At 45.7% G+C, this 24,384-nt stretch overlaps 1 long non-coding RNA gene across 1 annotated transcript; it reads right to left on the bottom strand.

Annotated features, from left to right (window-relative positions):
* Positions 1–222: 222 nt before the first annotated feature.
* LOC123191553 (uncharacterized) lies at positions 223–2,447 on the bottom strand. The gene is made up of 5 exons (XR_006496793.1): positions 2,057–2,447; positions 1,652–1,707; positions 1,534–1,563; positions 1,269–1,409; positions 223–652 (listed from the first exon to the last, which is right to left on the bottom strand). It is a non-coding gene; the product is annotated as an uncharacterized lncRNA (long non-coding RNA).
* Positions 2,448–24,384: the final 21,937 nt, after the last annotated feature.

A 24,384-nucleotide genomic window follows, 5' to 3' on the forward strand; every position in this document is an offset into this window, starting at 1 on the left:
ACTAATTTCTTCAGTAAACAATTTTGAAAAAGTGCAAACATATTTTTTTGAAACAAAAATAGTGTGAACATGTGTAAAACTGTGAACATTTTAAAACTAATTTCTTCAGTAAACAAATTAAACCGGCCACATGCAAGGTCGGGTTCTGTGCTCTATATACAATTATAAATCGAACAAATATCTTAAGATTACTAAGTAAAACCAAGTATAACAGTAAGAAGAAGACGCCAATGAGTAATTGGAATGTATCAAGTCCTGAAAAATCATCTTAGGTGTTTTACAGTTAGTCAGCGGACACATGACCACCGACACAGCACTACCCATTTTATAATCAATTGTTTCGTCTAAGCACCATCAGCTGCTCATTACGGACAGTCCAAGAGCATTAAAGCAACCATTGAAGCAAAGCGGCAACAAGCTAAGTCTTCGGCTGATCTCCAGCAGCAGAGGTGGCAAGGTGGCGTCGGTGAGGGTCAAGTCAAGCCTGACGAACGTGTCCTTCAGGTTGTACGGCGTGTGTCGTTCCTGTGTGCCGGCACGCCAAAGAGTTCCCGCCCATCTCGCTGCTGGTCGTACATAGGGTGGTGGGAGGACATCGCTGCGAGCCACCGTGGTGGTCGGTGGTGACCTGGTTGCTGAGACACCAAAGTGCCTGTCAATTGTTAACGACGCCGAAGTGCCTGTCAATAAAATTTACTGGAAATACCAGTCTATATAGCTCAACATCAGAAGATACAGGACCACATGATACATTGGGTCTTTAACAGAATCAAATACATGGTCAGAGTGTTCCTGAGATTGATGGTTTTTCTAATCAGTTTCTGCTATTGTATAAGTTAGCCATGAACAAGGTTTGCTATTCTATAAGTTAGCCATGAGCCAGGTTTGCTATTCTATAAGTTAGCCATCAACAAGGTTTATACCATCTGTGAAATGACAATAATTCTGGAAAATAACAATAATAAGAACACCACTACAGCTATTAAAAAAATCATGACGAGATATAGACGGAAAGAATGCTTAGTACAGATGCAATTAAAGGGTTTGCTACCAGTCAAGGAATATAGCATTACGTCAATAGCAAAACGTGATTATATTACATCCTTGTCAGCAAATTGAGAAATATTGGGCATCTCAATTCCTATGAGGAGAATTGGAGTTTCTGGAAAAGAGATTTCTAAAATACTGAAGATGCCTCTTTGCCAGAATGGCTAATCAACATGTTTATAAAATAGACTGAACAGTAACATAGTGGAAGTAAATCAAACCTTTTTATACTAACTATGTCAAGTTTCAGTGTTACATGAACACAATCCAACTACGACGACTCTGTATTGTCGTCGGGCTGTTGGAGACCACCCAATATATCCTCGTTTACTAAAGTACGCCAAGGAATTGATTAAATTAACCTGTAAAAAATAGTAATCAGTGTCTATGAGCATTAGAATATACTTAGTCATTACTACATGGAGCTAAAGCTGCAGTTTTTTTTATATGTATGTAAGTTAGTAGCTGATGTAATTCTAGCAGCACCTCAGTTGTCCTTGAGCTCCTCTGTACAACCTGAAACAAAGGAAATCCTCTGTACAACCTGAAGCAAAGGAAATAAACTACAGGATGGAGGCTATGGAACATACGCTTGATGGAATACCTTAAATTAAACTTTTGGGTTATGCTGCATAGAAACATCCTCTTTCCGGTGCTTCCCTGTAACAGAAAGAAGAACAAACAATTATGATTGAGCAGTTTGTCCCTGATCCAGAAAGGGAAATAAACAGTGGATTAACTATTGATATCTCAAATTAAACTTGAAGTATCTAAAACCGACACACATGGCACATGAATTTGTCATAGTTTGGCAAACATTGGACTAATGTAATGTACATGCGTCACCCAGCACCTAGCTTACAGAGATTGAATTGAACGCTCAGATTAAAGAGGAAAAAAGTAGCAACATTAGTACACGCCCAGGTTACACAAATTGATATTGATTCAAGTAAAATCTCCAAGCAATATCCAACACCGTTGAACTAATTTGGGAAAAGCCGATACATACCTCTGGTGTAGCACATTCGGACGGCGGATGTTCTTCCTCCGGCAAACTCCGCGGGATTTGAGGAGGGCGACGGCTGGCCGGAGAAGAAGAAGAATATTAAGAGGGAGGGGAGGGGAGGAGGGCGGCGGATGGCTGGAGAAGAAGACCGCCCCCCGCGCGGTGGCGCCTGTATGGATCGAGGCACGGCAGCAGGAGGCTGGGGGTAGTGCCAGAGAAGATTAGGGGCGGGAGGGTAGAGTAGGGCAGCGAATGGGAAGGGGAGAAGGGCGGCAGATGGCTGGAGAAGAAGACCAGCCGCCCGTATGGATCGAGGAGCGCCCGCGGCGGCGCCGCCTGTATGCATCGAGGAGAGCACGCATATGCTCGTGTGTGCTGCCACTTCAAAAAGGAGCGTGGGTTGAATACCAAAAAACTACAGGGTCTTTTTGCAAGATTGAGACTTTTTCATCTTAGCCACTTAAAAAGGGAGCGTGGGTTCAATATCCACAACAGCAGGGGCTTTTCTGCAAAAACTCCGCGACAGTGAACCCATAGACTCAATCCGTACTTTATTATTAGGAAGAGACTTATTAAAACTAATGCACATATTCTTGCTTCTGTTTTATATCATCTTGGTAAATTGGTTTTTTAATTTGTTCTTTTAGAACATCATGATTAGTTCTTTGAGGATCATATCTATTTTATCTAAGAAGACTTTGCGATACAAAGGTCATTAGGCAAAGCTGTTCGCCACACACGGCGACTAACCTCATCTCTTAGCGAAGAGATCGTTAGCATGTGTGCTTTTTTATTTGAAGATCTTCACCTCTAAAGAAAACGAGATATCTTCAAACGCTTTCCTTCTTGCCGTAATCTCCTTTGTGGTCTGCCATAATAGCACACTAAACCATCTTGAGGGTACTGATGAACCGGAGCCAAGAGACACTACTAGCGATTCTCGCTTTATGAACGAGAAAATATATCACCATCGATGGCACTTCCTGGCATGGGAGCGTTTCCATTGTCCGAGGGTTCTGAATGACAACAAAGATGACACTTGATGCTCCCATGAAATCATGCTCATGGCTCCTTGTGATCAATGCCATCACAGCCTTGCAATCTTGCTTTCCCAGCATGGTGTTTACATTGATCTGTGCACAACTAACAAGAGGAGGGATTGAGGATGAGACCGTTTTAAGTGATTTTTGCATCAACGAATGCTCCTAGAAAATTTTAAGGGGCCCCAAATTATAATTTCGCCCTGGGCCCCCGAATTCTCAGGACAGGCTCTATATCCCACATGTCTCATATACTATCATGTGGCATTATATATATTATTTTGTTATTTAAAATATGTTATATACTATATCTAAGATATTTCAAAGCAAGTCACATGAAAAATTGCATATGAATCCATAGTATTTGTTATATTTATAAAATACGTACATATTTATACGTAAAAAAACATACTCAAAATATGGTACATACAACCTAAAAATTAGCATATATACTACCTAAACATTGTTATATACTACATACCACACGTATATACTCTCGGTTTCGACAGATACTACATACAACATACAAAACGCAAGTGATGGCAACTATCATTGCTTGTAGGAAACATTTGTAGTGTTACTATTCATTAATCAGGATGCGGAATAAGTTATTCTTCACCCAAATAATCTTACGGTCGTTTCATAAATAAATTACATATGAAATACAAATAGTTACATTCATGTTGATTTACTACATAAAATGTGGCATAAAAAACAAAAATATAGATCATAAGACCACAAAAATTGCATTTTATGTATATTTTACACTATGTTTTTATATCTGTAATTTTACATAACATAATTTTTTTATGGTGATTACATATTTTGTTATGTTCTCTTATTGCGTATGAAATAAGACAAAAATTTACGAAACGTAAAATTACGATACATTGATGGTAAAATAGGGGGGGTATACATATTCGTCACCTATATATATACTCCTACTGTACGTATAACAAAAACCAAAAGATGACAGTTCTTGTTGGTCAAATTAACCTCTCTCATCGCATGTCATAGTGCTGGACGGCGACCTCGCGGGCCCACACGAGTGAGTGTCCTAGGAGTACCACGTGCATGTGGCCCAAACATGCATGTCAAACTTTTTCTGCAGTGAACATGCGACCAAAGGAGTTTGGTGTTGAAAATTGAAAAAAAATAGATAACATCTATTCGTTTTTTATACATTGATTGATTTTCGAGGGATTTAGATGTGCAAAATCAAATTTGATCTACATAAGACCCGTGACAGTGCATGAAAATGGATTGCAAAATCATATTTGTATGTGTCCATGGGTGCATGTTTAGTCCCCATGCAAGAAATTTCTAACATCTGAAATCTTAATTTTAAAATCCAATAAATCCAAAATTAAGTTGAAATTCATGAAACTTATCGTGGTGTGTTATGGACACCAATAGACTGTGATTTTTTTTTTCAAATTTGAGGCAAGTTTTGATATAATCTTCTTACATACAGGAAATTATAAATAATTATCAACCAATATCGCAAACGAACTCTTTATTCGAATCGTGTGCGTCAGACCAACAATGTAAGTGCCATGCTTCGGTTAAGCAATAAAGCGGCAGAATTAATCATCAAAAAGGAAAAATCAATATAATACGTGCCGCGCACGCGTCCCGTGTGCCGTACGAGCATGCATGAGTTGACGAGACACCTGCTAGCAGGCAGACCGGGAGGCCGAGGCATGCGCGTGTTCGCTACGCACTCAACGTGGGGGTTGCTAGTAGTCCGCCGCGTAGGCTCACTGGGAGGCGAGCCAGCTCTTTGACCGCCGCCCACCTTGCTCCCACTGCTCCATATTAATGGCGCCCCGCCTCGCTCCGTGAAATGATGGTATAGGAATGCCAGAAGGCCACCGCAGGCTCACCGGGAAGTGAGACAACCTTTGACCGCCGCCCGCCTCGCTCCCACTGGTCCGTATTAATGGCGCGCCCGAGCGGCCGCACCCCCTGTCCTCGCCACACACACAATCCCCTCTCTCCGTCCACATCCTCGATGCCGCTCTCGGTCCTCAAAGCCAGCACCCCGATCCTCGCCACACACACAATCCTTTCTCTCCGCCCGCATCCTCGACGCCGCTCTCAGTCCTCAAAGCCGTCGGTGTATGAGGATGCCGCCGATGCGCCCCATCGGAGGGAGTGGCGACGCCGGGGCTGCTGAAGCACTAGAGCATAGTGTGAATATGGAGACAAAGGTTTCCGTCGCCACCGACGAGGTGGAGAACGAGGCTTCCAACAAGCGGAGGCGGGTCGAGAAAGAACCATAAGCGACTCCAGCAGGCCTAGACTTCATCAGCAGCCTTCCCTATGATATGTTGACAGTCATCATATCCTTCCTCCCAACCAAATATGGGGCGAGGACAACCGCCCTTTCACAGCGGTGGCGCCCCCTATGGCTCTCCACCCCTCTCAACCTTCTCGACGCCCACGAGTTCTACCATGGATATCACAAAAGCTTGGATTCATTCTCCCAGAACCTCGGCAGTCACCATTGCCCAATCAGAGGCCTTATCACGGGCAAGTTCCGTTCCAATGGCAAGAATCGAGCCAAGCTTGATGAGTGGTTCCGATCCCCTGCCCTAGATCAACTCGAGGAGCTCAGTTTTAATGATGGGCATATGCGCTCGCTGCCAACGTCCATGCTCCGCTTCGCACCCACGCCGTGCCTCGCCAAGTTCATGTACTGCCATCCCCCCTTAATGACGTGCCCGCTCTTTTTCTACCATGACTGAAGCACCTCGAGCTCGTCGCCGTCTGCATCCCAAAGGATGACATGGAGTGCATGCTCCGCGGCTGTACTACACTTGAGTTCCTTTGTCTTCAGGCGATGAATTGGTCGAGTGGCTTCCACATCACCTCCAGGACTCTTAAGACTATTTATGCGTGTTGCTGGTGCTGCAACAAGAGATCACAAAACGTGGACCACAATATGGTCATTGAGGACACACCTTCACTTGAAAGATTACTTGTAGTTGATCAACTAATCAACCTATCTCCGAAGAGGAGAACAGTCCGGACGACGATGCACACATCATCCCGGAAAGGCACTCGGAGCAAGAGAACCTCCATAGAAGGCTTATTGCCACCACGAGGAGTCTAAAGAAGCAGAAGCAAATGCTTAAAGCCATGCAAAAGACACTCAACAGTAGATGGAACAAAGTGCTCAACACTGAAGAAAAGTACGGTGGCAGTCGCCACACAAAGAGCTATCCAAAGCGCAAGCTGCTGCCTGAATTCGATGACGAGGCTTTGGAGCCTACACAACCAAAAAATAAAACGACCGATCAGCCGGATCGACCACCCCGTGGCCGCAATAGGACGGCTAACGATGTCGAACATAAGTCAGTACACGATTTACATGAGGACTTGCACCAAAAAGCCGGTCTGACTAGGTCCATCTACGGATCTAGGAAGCGCACTCCGGCACAGAATCAAAACGGAACACTACAGCCGTCAGAATGCCATGACACATCCAAATACAGGGGTGCCGCGCACCCCCTATGCTTCATTGATGAGGTGCTGGATCACGAATTTCCCGATGGATTCAAGCCCGTGAACATAGAGGCATACGACGGAACGATAGACCCTGGGGTCTGGATCGAGGACTTTATCCTCCATATCCACATGGCTCGCAGAGATGATCTCCACGCCATCAAATACTTGCCCCTCAAGTTGAAAGGACCAGCTCGGCACTAGCTGAAGAGCCTCCCCAAAAACTCAATTGGAAGTTGAGAAGAGCTTGAGGATGCTTTTAGGGCTAATTTTCAAGGGACCTATGTCCGACCTCCGGATGCAGACGACTTAAGTCACATAATTCAACAGACCGGAGAGTCAGCCCGAAAGCTTTGGAATATATTCCTCACTAAGAAGAATCAAATTGTTGACTGCCCGGACGCCGAAGCCTTAGCGGCTTTCAAACACAGTGTTCGGGACGAATGGCTCGCCAGACACCTCGGTTGGGAAAAACCGAGGACAATAGCAGCCCTAACAAGCCTGATGACCCGCTTTTGCGCGGGCAAAGATAGTTGGCTGGCCCGCAGCGGCACCAGCGACCCAGGCACATCCGAAGTCAGGGATGGCAATGGAAAACCACGACGCAATAAAAGCAAGCGTCGAAACAATGAAGACAGCCCAGACAACACGGCAGTAAACACTGGATTCAGGGGCTCTCGACCTGGTCAACAGAAAAAGCCATTCAAAGGCAGCAGAGATGGACCGTCCAGCCTAAACAAGATTCTAGACAGATTATGTTAGATTCATGGCACCTCCGACAAACCTGCAAATCACACGAACAGAGAATGCTGGGTCTTCAAGCAGGCTGGCAAGCTAAACGCCGAACACAAAGGGAGGGAGACACCAAGCGAAGACGAGGATGAGCCTCGCCAGCCGAACAATGGGGGACAGAAAAAATTCCCACCAGAGGTCAAAACAGTGAACATGATTCATGTAACGAAAAGGAGGAGCAAACACACACTCCAAGACGTATGCGCGGATGAGCCCGTCACCCCCAAGTTCAACCCCTAGTCGGCCTGCCCGATCACTTTCGACCACAGGGGTCACCCGACTAGTATCCGACACGGAGGATCGACTGCCTTGGTACTAGACCCAATAATTTACGGATACCATCTCACCCGAGTCCTTATGGATGGTGGCAGTAGTCTTAATCTGATATATCAGGACACAGTCCGCAAAATGGGGATAGACCTGACAAGAATGAGCCAAAGAAATACTACCTTTAAAGGAGTAATACCAGGCCCAGAGGCCTGCTGCACGGGCTCTCTAGTACTAGAGGCTGTATTTGGTTCTCCCGACAACTTCCGAAGTGAAAGGTTAACCTTCGACATCGCTCCATTCCGAAGCGGCTATCAAGCACTACTCGGAAGAACGGCCTTCGCTCGTTTTAATGCAATACCACATTACGCTTATCTTATGCTTAAGATGCCCGGTTCACGTGGCATCATCATAGTTAGCGGGAACACAGAGCGTTCCTTACGTGCGGAAGAATTTGTGGCGGCTTTAGCAGCCGAACATTGAACGACCTCTACAACCAGAATAAATGATCGGTCGTCAAGACCGCGGACACGGCTAGACAAGTCCGACGCACCCCTAGCTGTAACAGCTCAGATAAACTTGAGATTGGGTCGAGGGATATACCCCCATAGGTGGCGCTAGGGGCTTCCCGCATGTAAAAAGGCCTAAAGTTCTGCTTGACCTTATTTAGATTAAATTTTAATGGTTTATTAAGAATAACCAATTTTTCACATGAAGACTTTCACCTGGGTTTTTCTCTTTTATAGATGATAATCATGCTACACCCTTCCAGGATACGGCACAACGGAGACACAGGCGCATACGTGCAACAGGGCCCTGCTCAAAGGTTTCTTTTTAGATTAAGACCCTGTGTAAACCTTTTTTTACTGTCTCTTGTTGCTTCACACCCTCCGGATACTCAACATAACCAAGAGGGATGCTGGCGTTCTTGACATTTCGTCACGTCAGACTAATGCACGTACCTAGAAATTCAGGGCTTATTATCGAGGGTGTTACTCACCCCAGTATACGTTGTAAAGACCGAATACCTTAGGGAGTGTTCGGTGTCGCGAGTTTGGCCTTATATGCATCAGCTCTAAATCATGTCTTTGGTCAATAGTTGGGTTTGCCCGGCTCCCGTGTTTTGCTAATTTATGTTCCACTCTATTGGCTAAGGTGGCACCGGGAGAACTACTGCAATTGTGCCCTGGTTCATCTGGATGAGCACCTCCGTAGAGAAAGCCGAAAACTGACTGTCATGATAAAACGCGAGACTGGTCAACCACTCGAGGACTCAGCAGGATCTTCGTGATTCCTCCGCATTAACGAAGGACCGGTTTCCCGGTCATGTACGTACGTGCATCGTATTCGGATAAGCGCGGAAGTACCAGGGGCTATATAGTAGCCCCTTTGTCAAACTCCTATGGCTAAGTGAAAGTGTTAAAGCAATATAGTATGATTGCCTTGTTCTCCGTGCTAACACCTCCTTCATGGACCAAGACGTTGGATCAAGTGTGAATACATGCTTTTCCGAACACCCCCGCATTATATGCGTGGGGGCTGAAGCCGATGACTGTAAAACTTTTAGGTTATATGCATACATAAACAGCCGCATAGGAGGCATCATAATACTTTCAGGAAAAAGTATAAACACAACCTTTATACATCCAAATAGCATTGTTTTTACAATTTGGATACATGTCACTCGAACATGACACTCTTTGAGCACTGAGCCTCTATTAAACGAGCGCCTTCTAGGACTTCTTCAAAATAGTGCTCGGCTGAGACCTGGCCTACGGCCGGACCCCGGGTTGCAATAGCGGTGGCATCCATCTCTGCCCAGTATGTCTTAACACGGGCAAGAGCCATCCGCACACCCTCTATGCACGCCGACCTCTTTACAGCGTCAATATGTGGCACAGCACCAAGGAATCGTTGCACTAAACCAAAATAACTATTCGGCCTTGGCCCTTCCGGCCAAAGATGATCCACGACAAACCTCATGGCAAGCCCGAAAAACCTATGGAGCTCAGCCCACTCGGCCATTTGCTCATTTAACAACAGCGGACGCGTTGGAGCACTAAACTACGACCAGAACAACTTTTCCACTTCGTGATCTTTTTGATCTTTGAAAAACTCAGTCGCATCAGCAACACTTGTTGCCAAGTCCACGTACGCGTCTGCAGCACTCCATAATTGATTCAGAGGGGCATACTTCGGATCTCCAAACTTCGTCCGCAACAAAAAGGGCTTCCCAGCCGTGATATCTCCGGCTTGACGAAGCTCCTCCTTCGCCGCTCTGATTTTAGAGCAGGTTTCCTTGGCTGCTACCATGGCTTTTTTCAGGTCCGCCATTTTCGCGTGGCTTTCCTTTTCAAGAAGCTCATACCGGGCAGCGGCATCCTTCAGCTCAACAGCCATCTTGGCTATTTTCTCTTTGCTCTCAGCCTGTTCGGCTCTTAAGTCTTCGGCCGCCTTTAGGGCGGCCGCATCACTCCTCCTGGCTTAGTCCTTGGCTCGGGCAAGTTCCGCCTGAAGGGTCTCCATGGCGGTAGCTCCATCTGCAGTCACAACATATTATAAATACTAGCATCATGCTCCTCTTAATATTTGTTGACCACCCAAACATACATACCCTGTGCCTCATCAAGCCGCTTGTTCACAAGCGCAATGTCGGCATCTGCCACGTCAAGTTGCCGGCTCAGTCCAGCAAACTCAGCAATCCGGCCAGCCACCGGACCATAAGCCGCCTGTGTTGGGGATCGTTGCAGAAATTAAAAAAATTCTACGCATAACCAAGATCAATCTATGGAGCTTACTAGCAACGAGAGGGGAGTGCATCTTCATACCTTTGAAGATCGCGATGCGGAAGCGTTGCAAGAACGCGGTCGGAGGAGTCGTACATGAAGCGATTCAGATCGCGGCCGAATCCGATCTAAGCACCGAACAACGGTGCCTCCGCGTTCAACACACGTGCAGCCCGGTGACGTCTCCTGCGCCTTGTTCCAGCAAGGAGAGAGGGAGAGGTTGGGGAAGACTCCGTCCAGCAGCAGCACGACGACGTGGTGGTGGTGGAGGAGCATGGCACTCCAGCAGGGCTTCGCCAATCACTGCGAGAGACGAGGAGGGAGAGGGGTAGGGCTGCGCCAAGAGAGAGGGAGACTCGTGTCCCTGGTAGCCCCAAAACCCCCACTATATATAGGGGAAGGGGAGGGGGCGGCGGCCCCTCGGGAAGGCAACAATCCCCTTAGGGTTTCCAACTAGGGGGGCGCCCGCCCCCCCCCCCCCCGGGGGGGGGGGGGGCAGCGGCCCCCTAGGGTTTCCAACCCTAGGCGCCTTGGGCCCTTGGGGGCGCACCAGCCCACTAAGGGGCTGGTTCCCACCCAACTACAGCCCATTAGGTCCATCGGGGCACGTGGACCCTCCCGGTGGACCCCCGGAACCCCTTCGGTGGTCCCGGTACAATACCGAAACCCTGAAACCTTTCCGGTGACTGAAACTGGACTTCCCATATATAAATCTTTACCTCCGGACCATTCCGGAACTCCTCGTCTCATCCGGAACTCCGAACAACATTCGGTAACCACATACATCTATTCCCTATAACCCTAGCGTCATCGTACCTTAAGTGTGTAGACCCTACGGGTTCGGGAACTATGCAGACATGACCGAGTCGGCCAATAACCAACAGCAGGATCTGGATACCCATGTTGGCTCCCACATGTTCCACGACGATCTCATCGGATGAACCACGATGTCAAGGATTCAATCAATCCCGTATACGATTCCCTTTGTCTACCGATATAGCACTTGCCCGAGATTCAATCGTCGGTATATCGATACCTTGTTCAATCTCGTTACGGCAAGTCTCTTTACTCGTTCCGTAACACATCATCCCATGACCAACCCCTTAGTCAAATTGAGCTCATTACGATGATGTCTTACCGAGTGGGCCCAGAGATACCTCTCTGTCATACGGAGTGACAAATCCCAGTCTCGATTCGTGCCAACCCAACAGATACTTTCGTAGATACCCGTAGTGCACCTTTATAGCCACCCAGTTACGTTGTGACGTTTGGCACACCCAAAGCATTACTACGGTATCCGGGAGCTGCACAATCTCATGGTCTAAGGAAAAGATACTTGACATTAGAAAAGCTTTAGCATACGAACTACACGATTTTGTGATAGGCTTAGGATTGGGTCTTGTCCATCACATCATTCTCCTAATGATGTGATCCCATTATTAACGACATCCAATGTCCATGGTCAGGAAACCGTAACCATCTATTGATCAACAAGTTAGTAAACTAGAGGCTCACTAGGGACATGTTGGGGTCTATGTATTCACACATGTATTACGAGTTTCGGATAACACAATTATAGCATGAACAATAGACAATTATCATGAACAAGGAAATATAATAATAACCATTTTATTATTGCCTCTAGGGCATATTTCCAACAGTCTCTCACTTGCACTAGAGTCAATAACCTAGTTACACCATGATGAATCGAACACCCATAGAGTTTTGGTGTTGATCATGTTTTGCACGTGGAAGAGGTTTAGTCAATGGATCTGCGACATTCATGTTCGTATGCACTTTACAAATCTCTATGTCTCCATCTTGAACATTTTCACGAATGGAGTTGAAGCGATGCTTGATATGCCTGGTCTTCTTGTGAAACCTGGGCTCCTTGGCAAGGGCAATGGCTCCAGTGTTGTCACAGAAGAGAGTCATCGGACCCGACGCATTGGGAATAACTCCTAGGTCGGTAATGAACTCCTTCATCCAGATTGCTTCATGTGCTACCTTCGAGGCTGCCATGTACTCTGCTTCACATGTAGATCCCGCCATGATGTTTTGCTTGCAACTGCACCAGCTGTCTGCCCCACCATTCAAAATATACATGTATCCGGTTTGTGACTTGGAGTCATCCAGATCTGTGTCGAAACTAGCATCGACGTAACCCTTTACGACGAGCTCTTCGTCACATCCATAAACGAGAAAGATATCCTTAGTCCTTTTTAGGTACTTCAAGATACTCTTGACCGCTATCCAGTGTTCCATGCCAGGATTACTTTGGTACCTTCCTACCAAACTTACGGCAAGGTTTACATCAGGTCTGGTACAAAGCATGGCATACATAATATACCCTATGGCCGAGGCATAGGGGATGACACTCATCTTTTCTCTATCTTCTGCCGTGGTCGGGCATTGAGCCATGCTCAACCTCACACCTTGCAATACAGGCAAGAACCCCTTCTTGGACTGATCCATATTGAACTTCTTCAATATCTTGTCAAGGTACGTGCTTTGTGAAAGACCAATGAGGCATCTCGATCTATCTCTATAGATCTTGATGCCTAATATGTAAGCAGCTTCTCCAAGGTCCTTCATTGAAAAACACTTATTCAAGTAGGCCTTTATGCTTTCCAAGAGTTCTATATCATTTCCCATCAATAGTATGTCATGCACATATAATATGAGAAATGCTACAGAGCTCCCACTCACTCTCTTGTAAACATAGGCTTCTCCATTAGTCCGTGTAAACCCAAACGCTTTGATCATCTCATCAAATCGAATGTTCCAACTCCGGGATGCTTGCAACAACCCATAGATTGAGCGTTGGAGCTTGCACACCCTGTCAGCATTCTTAGGATTGACAAAACCTTCTGGCTGCATCATATACAGTTCTTCCTTAAGGAAACCATTAAGGAATGCCGTTTTGACGTCCATTTGCCATATCTCATAATCATAGAATGCGGCAATTGCTAACATGATTCAAACAGACTTCAGCTTTGCTACGGGTGAGAAGGTCTCATTGTAGTCAACCCCTTGAACTTGTCGATAACCCTTAGCGACAAGCCTAGCCTTAAAGATGGTTACGTTACCATCTGCGTCTGTCTTCTTCTTAAAGATCCATTTATTTTCTATGGCTCGCTGAACATCGGGCAAGTCAGTCAAAGTCCATACTTCATTTTCATACATGGATCCTATCTCGGATTTCATGGCTTCAAGCCATTTGTCGGAATCCGGGCCCGCCATCGCTTCTTCATAGTTCGAAGGTTCACCATTGTCTAACAACATGATTTCCAGGACAGGGTTGCCGTACCACTCTGGTGCGGAACATGTCCTTGTGGACCTATGAAGTTCAGTCGCAACTTGATCTGAAGTTTCATGATCATAATCATTAACTTCCTCTCTAGTCAGTGCAGGCACCACAGAAACATTTTCTTGAGATGCGCTACTCTCCAGTTCAAGAGGCAATACTTCATCAAGTTCTACTTTCCTCCCACTTACTTCTTTCGAGAGAAACTCATTCTCTAGAAAGGATCCATTCTTGGAAACAAAGATCCTGCCTTCGGATCTGTGGTAGAAGGTATACCCAATAGTTTCCTTAGGGTATCCTATGAAGATGCATTTTTCCGATTTGGGTTCGAGCTTTTCAGGTTGAAGTTTCTTGACATAAGCATCGCATCCCCAAACTTTCAGAAATGACAGCTTAGGTTTCTTCCCAAACCACAATTCATACGGTGTCGTCTCAACGGATTTCGACGGAGCCCTATTTAAAGTGAATGCGGCAGTCTCTATAGCATAACCCCAAAATGATAGCGGTAGATCAGTAAGAGACATCATAGATCGCACCATATCCAATAGAGTGCGATTACGACGTTCGGACACACCATTACGCTGAGGTGTTCCCGGCGGCGTGAGTTGTGAAACAATTCCACATTTCCTTAAGTGCGTGCCAAATTCGTGACTCAAATATTCCCCTCCATGATCTGATCGTAAGTACTTTATTTTCCTGTCACGTTGATTCTCAACCTCACTCTAAAATTCCTTGAACTTTTCAAAGGTCTCAGACTTGTGTTTCATCAAGTAGACATACCCATATCTACTTAAGTCATCAGTGAGGGTGAGGACATAACGATAACCACCATGAGCCTCAACACTCATTGGACCGCACACATCAGTATGTATGATTTCCAATAAGTTGGTTGCTCGCTCCATTGTTCCGGAGAATGGAGTCTTGGTCATTTTGCCCATGAGGCATGGTTCGCACGTGTCAAATGATTCATAATCAAGAGACTCCAAAAGTCCATCTGCATGGAGTTTCTTCATGCGTTTGACACCAATGTGACCAAGGCGGCAATGCCACAAGTATGTGGGACTACCATTATCAACCTTAAATCTTTTAGCATTCACACTATGAATATGTGTAACATCACGTTCGAGATTAAATAAGAATAAACCATTGACCAGCGGGGCATGACCATAAAGCATGTCTCTCATATAAATAGAACAACCATTATTCTCATATTTAAATGAGTAGCCATCTCGCATTAAACGAGATCCAGATACAATGTTCATGCTCAAAGCTGGTACTAAATAACAATTATTGAGGTTTAAAACTAACCCCGTAGGTAAATGTAGAGGTAGCGTGCCGACGACGATCACATCGACCTTGGAACCATTCCCGACATGCATCGTCACCTCGTCCTTCGCCAGTCTCCGCTTATTTCGCAACTCCTGTTTTGAGTTACAAATATGAGCAACTGCACCGGTATCAAATACCCAGGAGCTACTATGAGTGCTGGTTAGGTACACATCAATAACATGTATATCACATATACCTTTGGTATTGCCGGCCTTCTTATCCTCTAAGTACTTGGGGCAGTTCCGCTTCCAGTGACCGTTTCCCTTGCAATAAAAACACTCAGTCTCAGGCTTGGGTCCACGCTTTGGCTTCTTCCCGGCAACTGGCTTACCGGGTGCGGCAACTCCCTTTCCGTCCTTCTTGAAGTTCTTCTTACCCTTGCCTTTCTTGAACTTAGTGTTTTTATTCACCATCAACACTTGATGTTCCTTTTTGATCTCCACCTCCGCTAATTTCAGCATTGAATATACCTCAGGAATGGTCTTTTCCATCCCCTGCATATTGAAGTTAATCACAAAGCTCTTGTAGCTAGGTGGGAGCGACTGAAGGATTCTGACAACGACCGCATCATCCGGGAGATTAACTCCCAGCTGAGATAAGCGGTTGTGCAACCCAGACATTTTGAGTATGTGCTCGCTGACAGAACTACTCTCCTCCATCTTAAAACTGTAGAACTTGTCAGAGACTTCATATCTCTCGACCCGGGAATGAGCTTGGAAAACCATTTTTAGCTCTTGGAACATCTCATATGCTCCGTGCTGCTCAAAACGCTTTTGGAGCCCCGGTTCTAAGCTGTAAAGCATGTCGCACTGAACCAGGGAGTAATCATCACTACGCGACTGTCAGGCGTTCATAACGTCTTGAGTTGTTGGGAAAACAAGTGCATCACCTAGTGGTGCTTCAAGGACATATGCTTTCTTGGCAGCTATGAGGATAATCCCCAGGTTACGGACCCAGTCCTTGTAGTTGCTACCATTGTCTTTCAGCTTGGTTTTCTCTAGGAATGCATTAAAGTTGAGGGCAACATTAGCGTGGGCCATTTGATCTACAAGACATATTGCAAGGTTTTTAGACTATGTTCATGATAATTAAGTTCATCTAATCAAATTATTTAATGAACTCCCACTCAGATAGACATCCCTCTAGTCATCTAAGTGATACATGATCTGAGTCAACTAGGCCGTGTCCGATCATCACGTGAGATGGACTAGTCATCATCGGTGAACATCTTCATGTTGATCGTATCTTCTATACGACTCATGTTCGACCTTTCGGTCTTCCGTGTTCTGAGGCCATGTCTGTACATGCTAGGCTCGTCAAGTCAACCTAAGTGTATTGCGTGTGTAAATATGGCTTACACCCGTTGTATTCGAACATTAGAATCTATCACACCGATCATCACGTGGTGCTTCGAAACAACGAACCTTCACAAAGGTGCATAGTTAGGGGGAACACTTTCTTGAAATTATTGCGAGGGATCATCTTATTTAAGCTACCTTCATTCTAAGCAAATAAGATGTAAAACATGATAAACATCACATGCAATCAAATAGTGACATGATATGGCCAATGTCATTTTGCTCCTTTTGATCTCCATCTTCGGGGTGCCATGATCATCATCGTCACCGGCATGACACCATGATCTCCATCATCATGATCTCCATCATCGTGTCTTCATGAAGTTGTCTCGCCAACTATTACTTCTACTACTATGGCTAACGGTTAGCAATAAAGTAAAGTAATTACATGGCGTTTTCATTGACACGTAGGTCATACAATAAATTAAGACAACTCCTATGGCTCCTACCGGTTGTCATGCTCATCGACATGCAAGTCGTGATTCCTATTACTAGAACATGATCAATCTCATACATCACATATATCATTCATCACATCCTTTTGGCCATATCACATTACACGGCATATGCTGCAAGAACAAGTTAGACGTCCTCTAATTGTTGTTGCAAATTTTACGTGGTTGCTATAAGTTTCTAGCAAGAACGTTTCTTACCTATGCCAAAACCACAATGTGATATGCCAATTTCTATTTACCCTTCATAAGGACCCTTTTCATTGAATCCGATCCGACTAAAGTGGGAGAGACAGACACCCGCTAGCCACCTTATGCAACTAATGCATGTCGGCACCGGTTCGTTATCGTCGCTTAGCCACTCCGCCGTCATCGGAGGACAGCTCCAGCTGGGAGGCTACACCGCGGCGGCGGCGTAGTCCCCGACGTAGTGTAGTGCGTGTGGCGTCCCTGTTGGGTGTGCACGGAACACCCACCACACACTCCACCGCCGCTACCTGTCGGCAGTTGTTGCCGGCTGCCATTGCTGCCACACCAGCATCAAAAGCTAGGGCCATCACCCGCTCCGCTGCTGCGGCCTGAAGGCAGGAGGTGGCCATCGTGGCTGCCACCCCACTGCCGGCCACCGTGGCCATCACCTGCTCCGCCACCACGGCCCGAAGGCGGGAGGTGGTGGTCGTGGCCGCCACCCCATCGTCGGCCGCCGTGGCCGCTAGCCACCGTCGACCGTCGGGGTCATCACCCGCTCCGCCACCACGGCCCGAAGGCGGGAGGCTGAGGTGGATGCCCGCACGTGCGTCGGCGACCTTGTGCGCTACACCGAGTTCCTGCGGGAGGAGGAGGAGCGCCTTGTCGATCACACAAAGAGCCTTACCGCCCCCGTGGCCGTGGCATACGCCGCCTCAGAGGCGAGAAATCAGGAGATCTACAAGGAGAACCACCGCTTCGAGAGGGGTCGTCTGGAGCGGCAGAGGGCGTTCGAGGTGAGCGTCGTTGAAGCTGTAGCAGTGGCTGTCATCGTATTGCAGTTGTCCAGCTCGTCGGTAGGCTCCTCCTCCTCTGCCACTTATTGAGCGCGCTCGGCAGAGGAGAGGCAGCCGAAAGTAGTACAAAGCCCCTCCATAGTAGTAGTATTTAGGGGCTATTTTGTTCAGTTCATCTGACTGTAGATGTGGTGGAACTGTACAACGTACTTAAAATTAGCTCGTACATATAGTTGAACTAGCTATTTCAGTACGTGGTTGGCAACAATTGGGGAAAAGTTTGGTCGGTTCAGCTGTCGAGTTGAACTGTTTGTATAAATTAAGAACGACTGCTTAATCTATGAATGAAATCTATGCTTGATTACTGAATTTTAGTTGGAAAAATTAGATACTGCTAGTGATTTTTAGCTTCATATTTTGACAAATCACAGTGTTACAAGGTTGACAAATGGCAATGTTACTAGATCAACAAATGTCAATCTTTCCAGTTTGACAAATGGCAACATACCCAATATGACAGATGCAAATATTACCAAATTGTTTGTAAGTGGTTGCACACGGGTCATCCAAAAGAACCGTTTGCATTGAAGAGATGCACAAATCCTGCTTTCACTTTGCATACGGGTGTTCTATCTAAAGCGTTTGCGATTAAGAGCCACAAAAATCCTACTCGGCACATTTTCCCTTGGCTTCCCGGGGAAGCTGTCGGTTTGCATACGGGTGCTCTAACTAAAACATTTGCGACGAGTGTTTTATATTTAAAAAGCATTGACGTTTTTTCATAAGAAAATCGTTTGATAAGCCTGTACATTGAGAGAGAAAAACGCAAGTTTGCTCAAACCATATCTTTCATTCAGTCATACTACGAATTTATATTCATATGATCGAGATAAAGTATTAAACCCAAGAAAAAAACTATTTCCGGCGGCGGTGGAGGCGGAGTGCCGCGCCATCGTTGTCGTTGTCGTCCTCCAGGACGCCCTTGTTAAAGTATTCAATGCAGCACAAAATATGCTTCACTTGTAAATCAAACATCATGTCGTCGCGCGATCGACGGGCGGGGCGCGGGAGGACGGTAGCTGGCGGCGCTGAGAGGTAGTGGTCGACGGCGGCGTCCCATGTCGCTGAGGGGGGCCCGTGCACGGGCATGGGCGCGGTAGGTGCAGCCAAACACATGGCGACTGGCGCCGCGGTGGGTGGAGGGGCGCGCACAGGCACGGGCACGGGCGCTGGCGCTGGCATGTACATGAGCTCGCGCGGGTCTGCGGAGACCTCACTGACACCCGCGGCTTCTCGCTCTGCGATAGTGCTCGGCGACCAGCCCGTCAATGCCATGGGGATGGTCACTAGCACGGGTGTGGGATGGGAGCTGGGATGGGAGCGGGGGCAGCAACCACGCGGCCAGCTTGTTCTGGGCCATGTCCATGAGGCCCAATTCCTCCTTATTTTCTATCTTCTCTAGCTCGGAGTTGACTTCACCAAACTTGAAAACTAGTGGCATATGATCCTTTTGCGCCATGGCGTTGGTGGAGGTCTGCGGGAGGGAGGGAAATGGGAGGCTAATAGTAAGGTCGCGCGTATTAAGCAGCTGCTCGGGCGCCATTAATGGAGAGGAAGGCAGGCGGCCATTGAAGTTAAAGGGCTCGCTTCCTAGTGAGCCTGCACAACATACAGCTCGCATGCTTCCCGGTGAGCTTGCGCATTGGAGGACAGCTTGCATGCCTCTCGGTCAGCCTGCGCACCGGACCGCGCTCGCACGCCTCCCGTTCAGCAAGGTCAAGCAGCTGTCCGCACGACACCTCCTATAGCCATTAAAACCAAGACACATGGCGTCACGTGAATGGTTAACAGAACACGCACGATTTGAATTATATAAACGTTTGAGATTTTGAAGTGGCAATTATTTTTTCAAAATGCCTTTGTTGGTTATTATTCGAGTGCGCCTTCTCTCAAAATGGAGATGAAAAATACCACAACATGTCGGGTGCCATTCCATGATAGCATGCCAAGTTTCATGAATTTCAGACGAGTTTTGGATTTACTCGAATTTAAAAACAAAGTATCTCAACGTTTTGCCGGCAATCAATGATGCCCTGTTGTTTGAAATTCATTCCCATTTCTTGCATGGGACCTAAGCATGCACCCAAGGACACAGATTCAATTTTTCAACCAATTTATATGCACTGGAGCATGTGCATGTAGTTCAAATTTGAATTATGCACATAAATGCATTAAAAACTCAGTTAATGCATAAAAATGTCCAAACGAACCCCGAAAAATCACAACAATTGACAGAACACCTGTTGTTCTATGTTGACACGAGGAATTTTTGAAATCAATAAGAGGCAATGGATATCGTTTCATCCCCAAAGGTGGGACGTTCCCTACCGAAACCATCATGCTTGTTGTGAGAAGCTCTGGTTTGTGAGAAGCATATACCCAAACCTGCCCCCCCCAAATGGGACAAAAAATTTACCACGGCATGTTGATGCCGCTCCATGATAGCATGCCAAGTTTCATGAATTTCAGACGAGTTTTGGATTTACTAGAATTTCAAAACCAGGTATCTCAATGTTTGCGGCCGAGTGACGGTGGCAGGGTGTTTGACATTCATTCCCATTTCTTGCATGGGACCTAAGCATGCAACCAAGAACATAGATTTGAATTTTTCAACCAATTTATATGCATTAGAGCATGTGCATGTAGTTCAAATTTGAATTATGCACATGAATGCATTGAAAACTCAGTTAATGCATAAAAATGTCCAAACGAACCCCAAAAAATCACAAAAATTGACACAACACTCCTGTTGTTCTACGTTGACACGAGAAATTTTTTGAAAGCAATAAGAGGCAATGGACATCGTTTCATCCCCAAAGGTGGGACGTTCCCTACCGAAACCATCATGCTTGTTGTGAGAAGCTTTGGTTTGTGAGAAGCATGTACCCAAACCTGCCCCAAATGGGACAAAAAATTTACCACGGCATGTTGATGCCGCTCCATGATAGCATGCCATGTTTCATGAATTTCAGACGAGTTTTGGATTTACTAGAATTTAAAAACAAGGTATCTCAATGTTTGCAGCCGAGTGACAGTGGCAAGGTGTTTGACATTCATTCCCATTTCTTGCATGTGACATAAGCATGCAACCAAGGACACATATTTGAATTTTCAACCAATTTATATGCATTAGAGCATGTGCATGTAGTTCAAATTTGAATTATGCACATAAATGCGTTGAAAACTCAATTAATGCATAAAAATGTCCAAACGAACCCCAAAAAATCCCAAAAATTGACACAACACTCCTGTTGTTCTATGTTGACACTAGGAAAAAATTGAAACCGAGAAGAGGCAATGGATATCGTTTCGTCCAGAAAGGTGAAACGTGAAGGAAATATGCCCTACAGGCAATAATAAATTTGTTATTTATATTTCCTTATATCATGATAAATGTTTATTATTCATGCTAGAATTGTATTAACCGGAAACTTAGTACATGTGTGAACACATAGATAAACAGAGTGTCAGTAGTTTTCCTCTACTTGACTAACTGCAAACATGAGTTGTCATTTGATTAATGGGATCACATCAACACGACGATTGTTTAGTTTGTTGCTATTGCTTTCTCCATACCTATACACGCTCCTATGACTATGAGATCATGCAACTCCCGAATACTGGAGGAACACTTTGTGTGCTCCAAACATCACAACATAACTGGGTGATTATAAAGGTGCTCTACATGTGTCTCCGATGGTGTTTGTTGAGTTGGCATGGATCAAGATTAGGATTTGTCACTCCGATTGTCGGAGAGGTATCTTTGGGCCCTCTCGCTAATGTACATCACAATAAGCCTTGCAAGCAATGTAGCTAATGAGTTAGTTACGAGATGTAGCATTACTGAATGATTAAAGAGACTTGCCAGTAACGAGATTGAACTACGTATTGAGATACCGACGATCAAATCTTGGGCAAGTAACATACCGATGACAAAGGGAACAACGTATACCGTTATGCGGTTTGACCAATAAAGATCTTCGTAGAATACGTAGGAGCCAATATGAGCATCCAGGTTCCGCTATTGGTTATTGACCGGAGACATGTCTCGGTGAAAGCACAAGTGCTCCCTAGGTGGTTTTGGTAATTAATGTCAACATATCTCTTGTTGGACTAACACTTCTACCTAGTATGTTTCAGATAAGTTCAACAATGAAGTGGCATGGACTAGAGGATGTGGAACCCCTTCAAAATGCTAAGGACAAAGGATTGGCTCAAGCTCCAAGCTCAAGACTCTACATTTTCTATTTTAGTGATCCAAGATCACATTGAGTCTATAGGAAAAGCCAATACTATTAAGAAGGGATGAGGTGTTGTTTAATGGCTTGCTTGCTCAAAGTGCTTAGTGATATGCTCCAAAGCCCTCAACCACTTTCTCACTTCCAAATATGTCCCACACCAAATATCCAACTCGGCCCCATCGATTCTTTCTATCCGGAGCCACCGAGTTCAGTTGACATAGCCACTGCCAGAAACCCTAATCAGTTCGGTCTCACCGATGGGATCTCGGTCTCATCGAGATGGCCTTGCAAACTCTCTGTTACCCATTGCAATATTTTCATCCCACCGAGATATGCAATCGGCCCCACCGAGTATGCTTGACCAACTCTCTATTTTGCTTATTACCCAAATCGGTCCCACTGAGTTTGAGTAATCGGTCAAACCGAGTTTTGGATTTACCCTAACCCTAGCACATCGGTCCCACCGAGTTGATCTAGTCGGTCCCACCGAAAACACTAACGGCCACTAGATTTGCTGAAATTGGCAAGTTGTGTAACGGTTAGATTTTGTGTGGAGGCTATATATACCCCTCTGATACGTCCATTTTGCATCATGCTTTTATATCAATATTTATTGCATTATGGGCTGTTATTACACATTATGTCACAATATGTATGCCTATTCTCTCTTATTTTACAAGGTTTACATAAAGAGGGAGAATGCCGACAGCTGGGATTCTGGGATGGAAAAGGAGCAAATATTAGAGACCTATTCTGCACAGCTCCAAAAGTCCTAAAACTTCACCGATGATGTTTTCCAAATATATAAAAAATACTGAGCGCAAGAACCTTACCAGGGGGGCCACACCCTTCCCACAAGGGTGGGGTCGCGCCCTACCTCCCAGGGCACGCCCCCCTACCTCATGGGCCCCCTGGTGGCCCTCTGGTGGCCATCTTCTGCTATATGGAGTCTTTCGATGGGAAAAAAATCATAAGCCATCTTCTCGGACAAAACTCCGCCGCCACGAGGCGGAACCTTGGCGGAATCAATCTAGGGCTCTGGCGGAGCTGTTTTGCCGGGGAAACTTCCCTCCCGGAGGGGGAAATCATCGCCATCGTCATCACCAACGCTCCTCTCATCGGGAGAGGGCAATCTCCATCAACATCTTCATCAGCACCATCTCATCTCAAAACCCTAGTTCATCTCTTGTATCCAATTCTTGTCTCTAAGTCCGAGATTGGTGCTAGTAGGTTGCTAGTAGTGTTAATTACTCCTTGTAGTTGATGCTAGTTGGTTTAATTGGTGGAAGATCATATGTTTAGATCCTATATGCATATCAATACCCCTCTCATTATGAACATGTTTATGCTTTGTGAGTAGTTACTTTTGTTCCTGAGGACATGGGAGAAGTCTTGCTATTAGTAGTCATGTGAATTTGGTATTCGTTCGATATTTTGATGAGATGTATGTTGTCTCTCCTCTAGTGGTGTTATGTGAACGTCGACTACATGACACTTCACCATTATTTGGGCCTAGAGGAAGGCATTGGGAAGTAATAAGTAGATGATGGGTTGCTAGAGTGATAGAAGCTTAAACCCTAGTTTATGTGTTGCTTCGTAAGGGGCTGATTCGGATCCATATGTTTCATGCTATGGTTAGGTTTACCTTAATACTTTTGTTGTATTTGCGGATGCTTGCAATAGAGGTTAATCATAAGTGGGATGCTTGTCCAAGTAAGGGAAGCACCCAAGCACCGGTCCACCCACATACCAAATTATCAAAGTACCGAACGTGAATCATATGAATGTGATGAAAACTAGCTTGACGATATTCCCATGTGTCCTCGGGAGCGCTTTACATCTTATAAGAGTTTGTCTAGGCTTGTCCTTTGCTACAAAAAGGATTGGGACACCTTGCTGCACCTTATTTACTTTTGTTACTTGTTGCTCCTTACAAATTATCTTATCACAAAATTATCTGTTACCACTTATTTCAGTACTTGCAGAGCATACCTTGCTGGAAACTGCTTATCATTTCCTTCTGCTCCTCGTTGGGTTCGACACTCTTACTTATCGAAAGGACTATGATAGATCCCCTATACTTGTGGGTCATCACGACTCTTTTCTGGCGCTGTTGCCGGGGAGTGAAGCGCCTTTGGTAGGTAGAATTTGGTAAGGAAAAAATTATATAGTGTGCTGAAATTTGCTGTCACTTATTACTATGGAA

The sequence above is a fragment of the Triticum aestivum genome, chromosome 1A (assembly GCF_018294505.1).
Source record: "Triticum aestivum cultivar Chinese Spring chromosome 1A, IWGSC CS RefSeq v2.1, whole genome shotgun sequence".
Lineage (NCBI taxonomy): Eukaryota > Viridiplantae > Streptophyta > Magnoliopsida > Poales > Poaceae > Triticum > Triticum aestivum.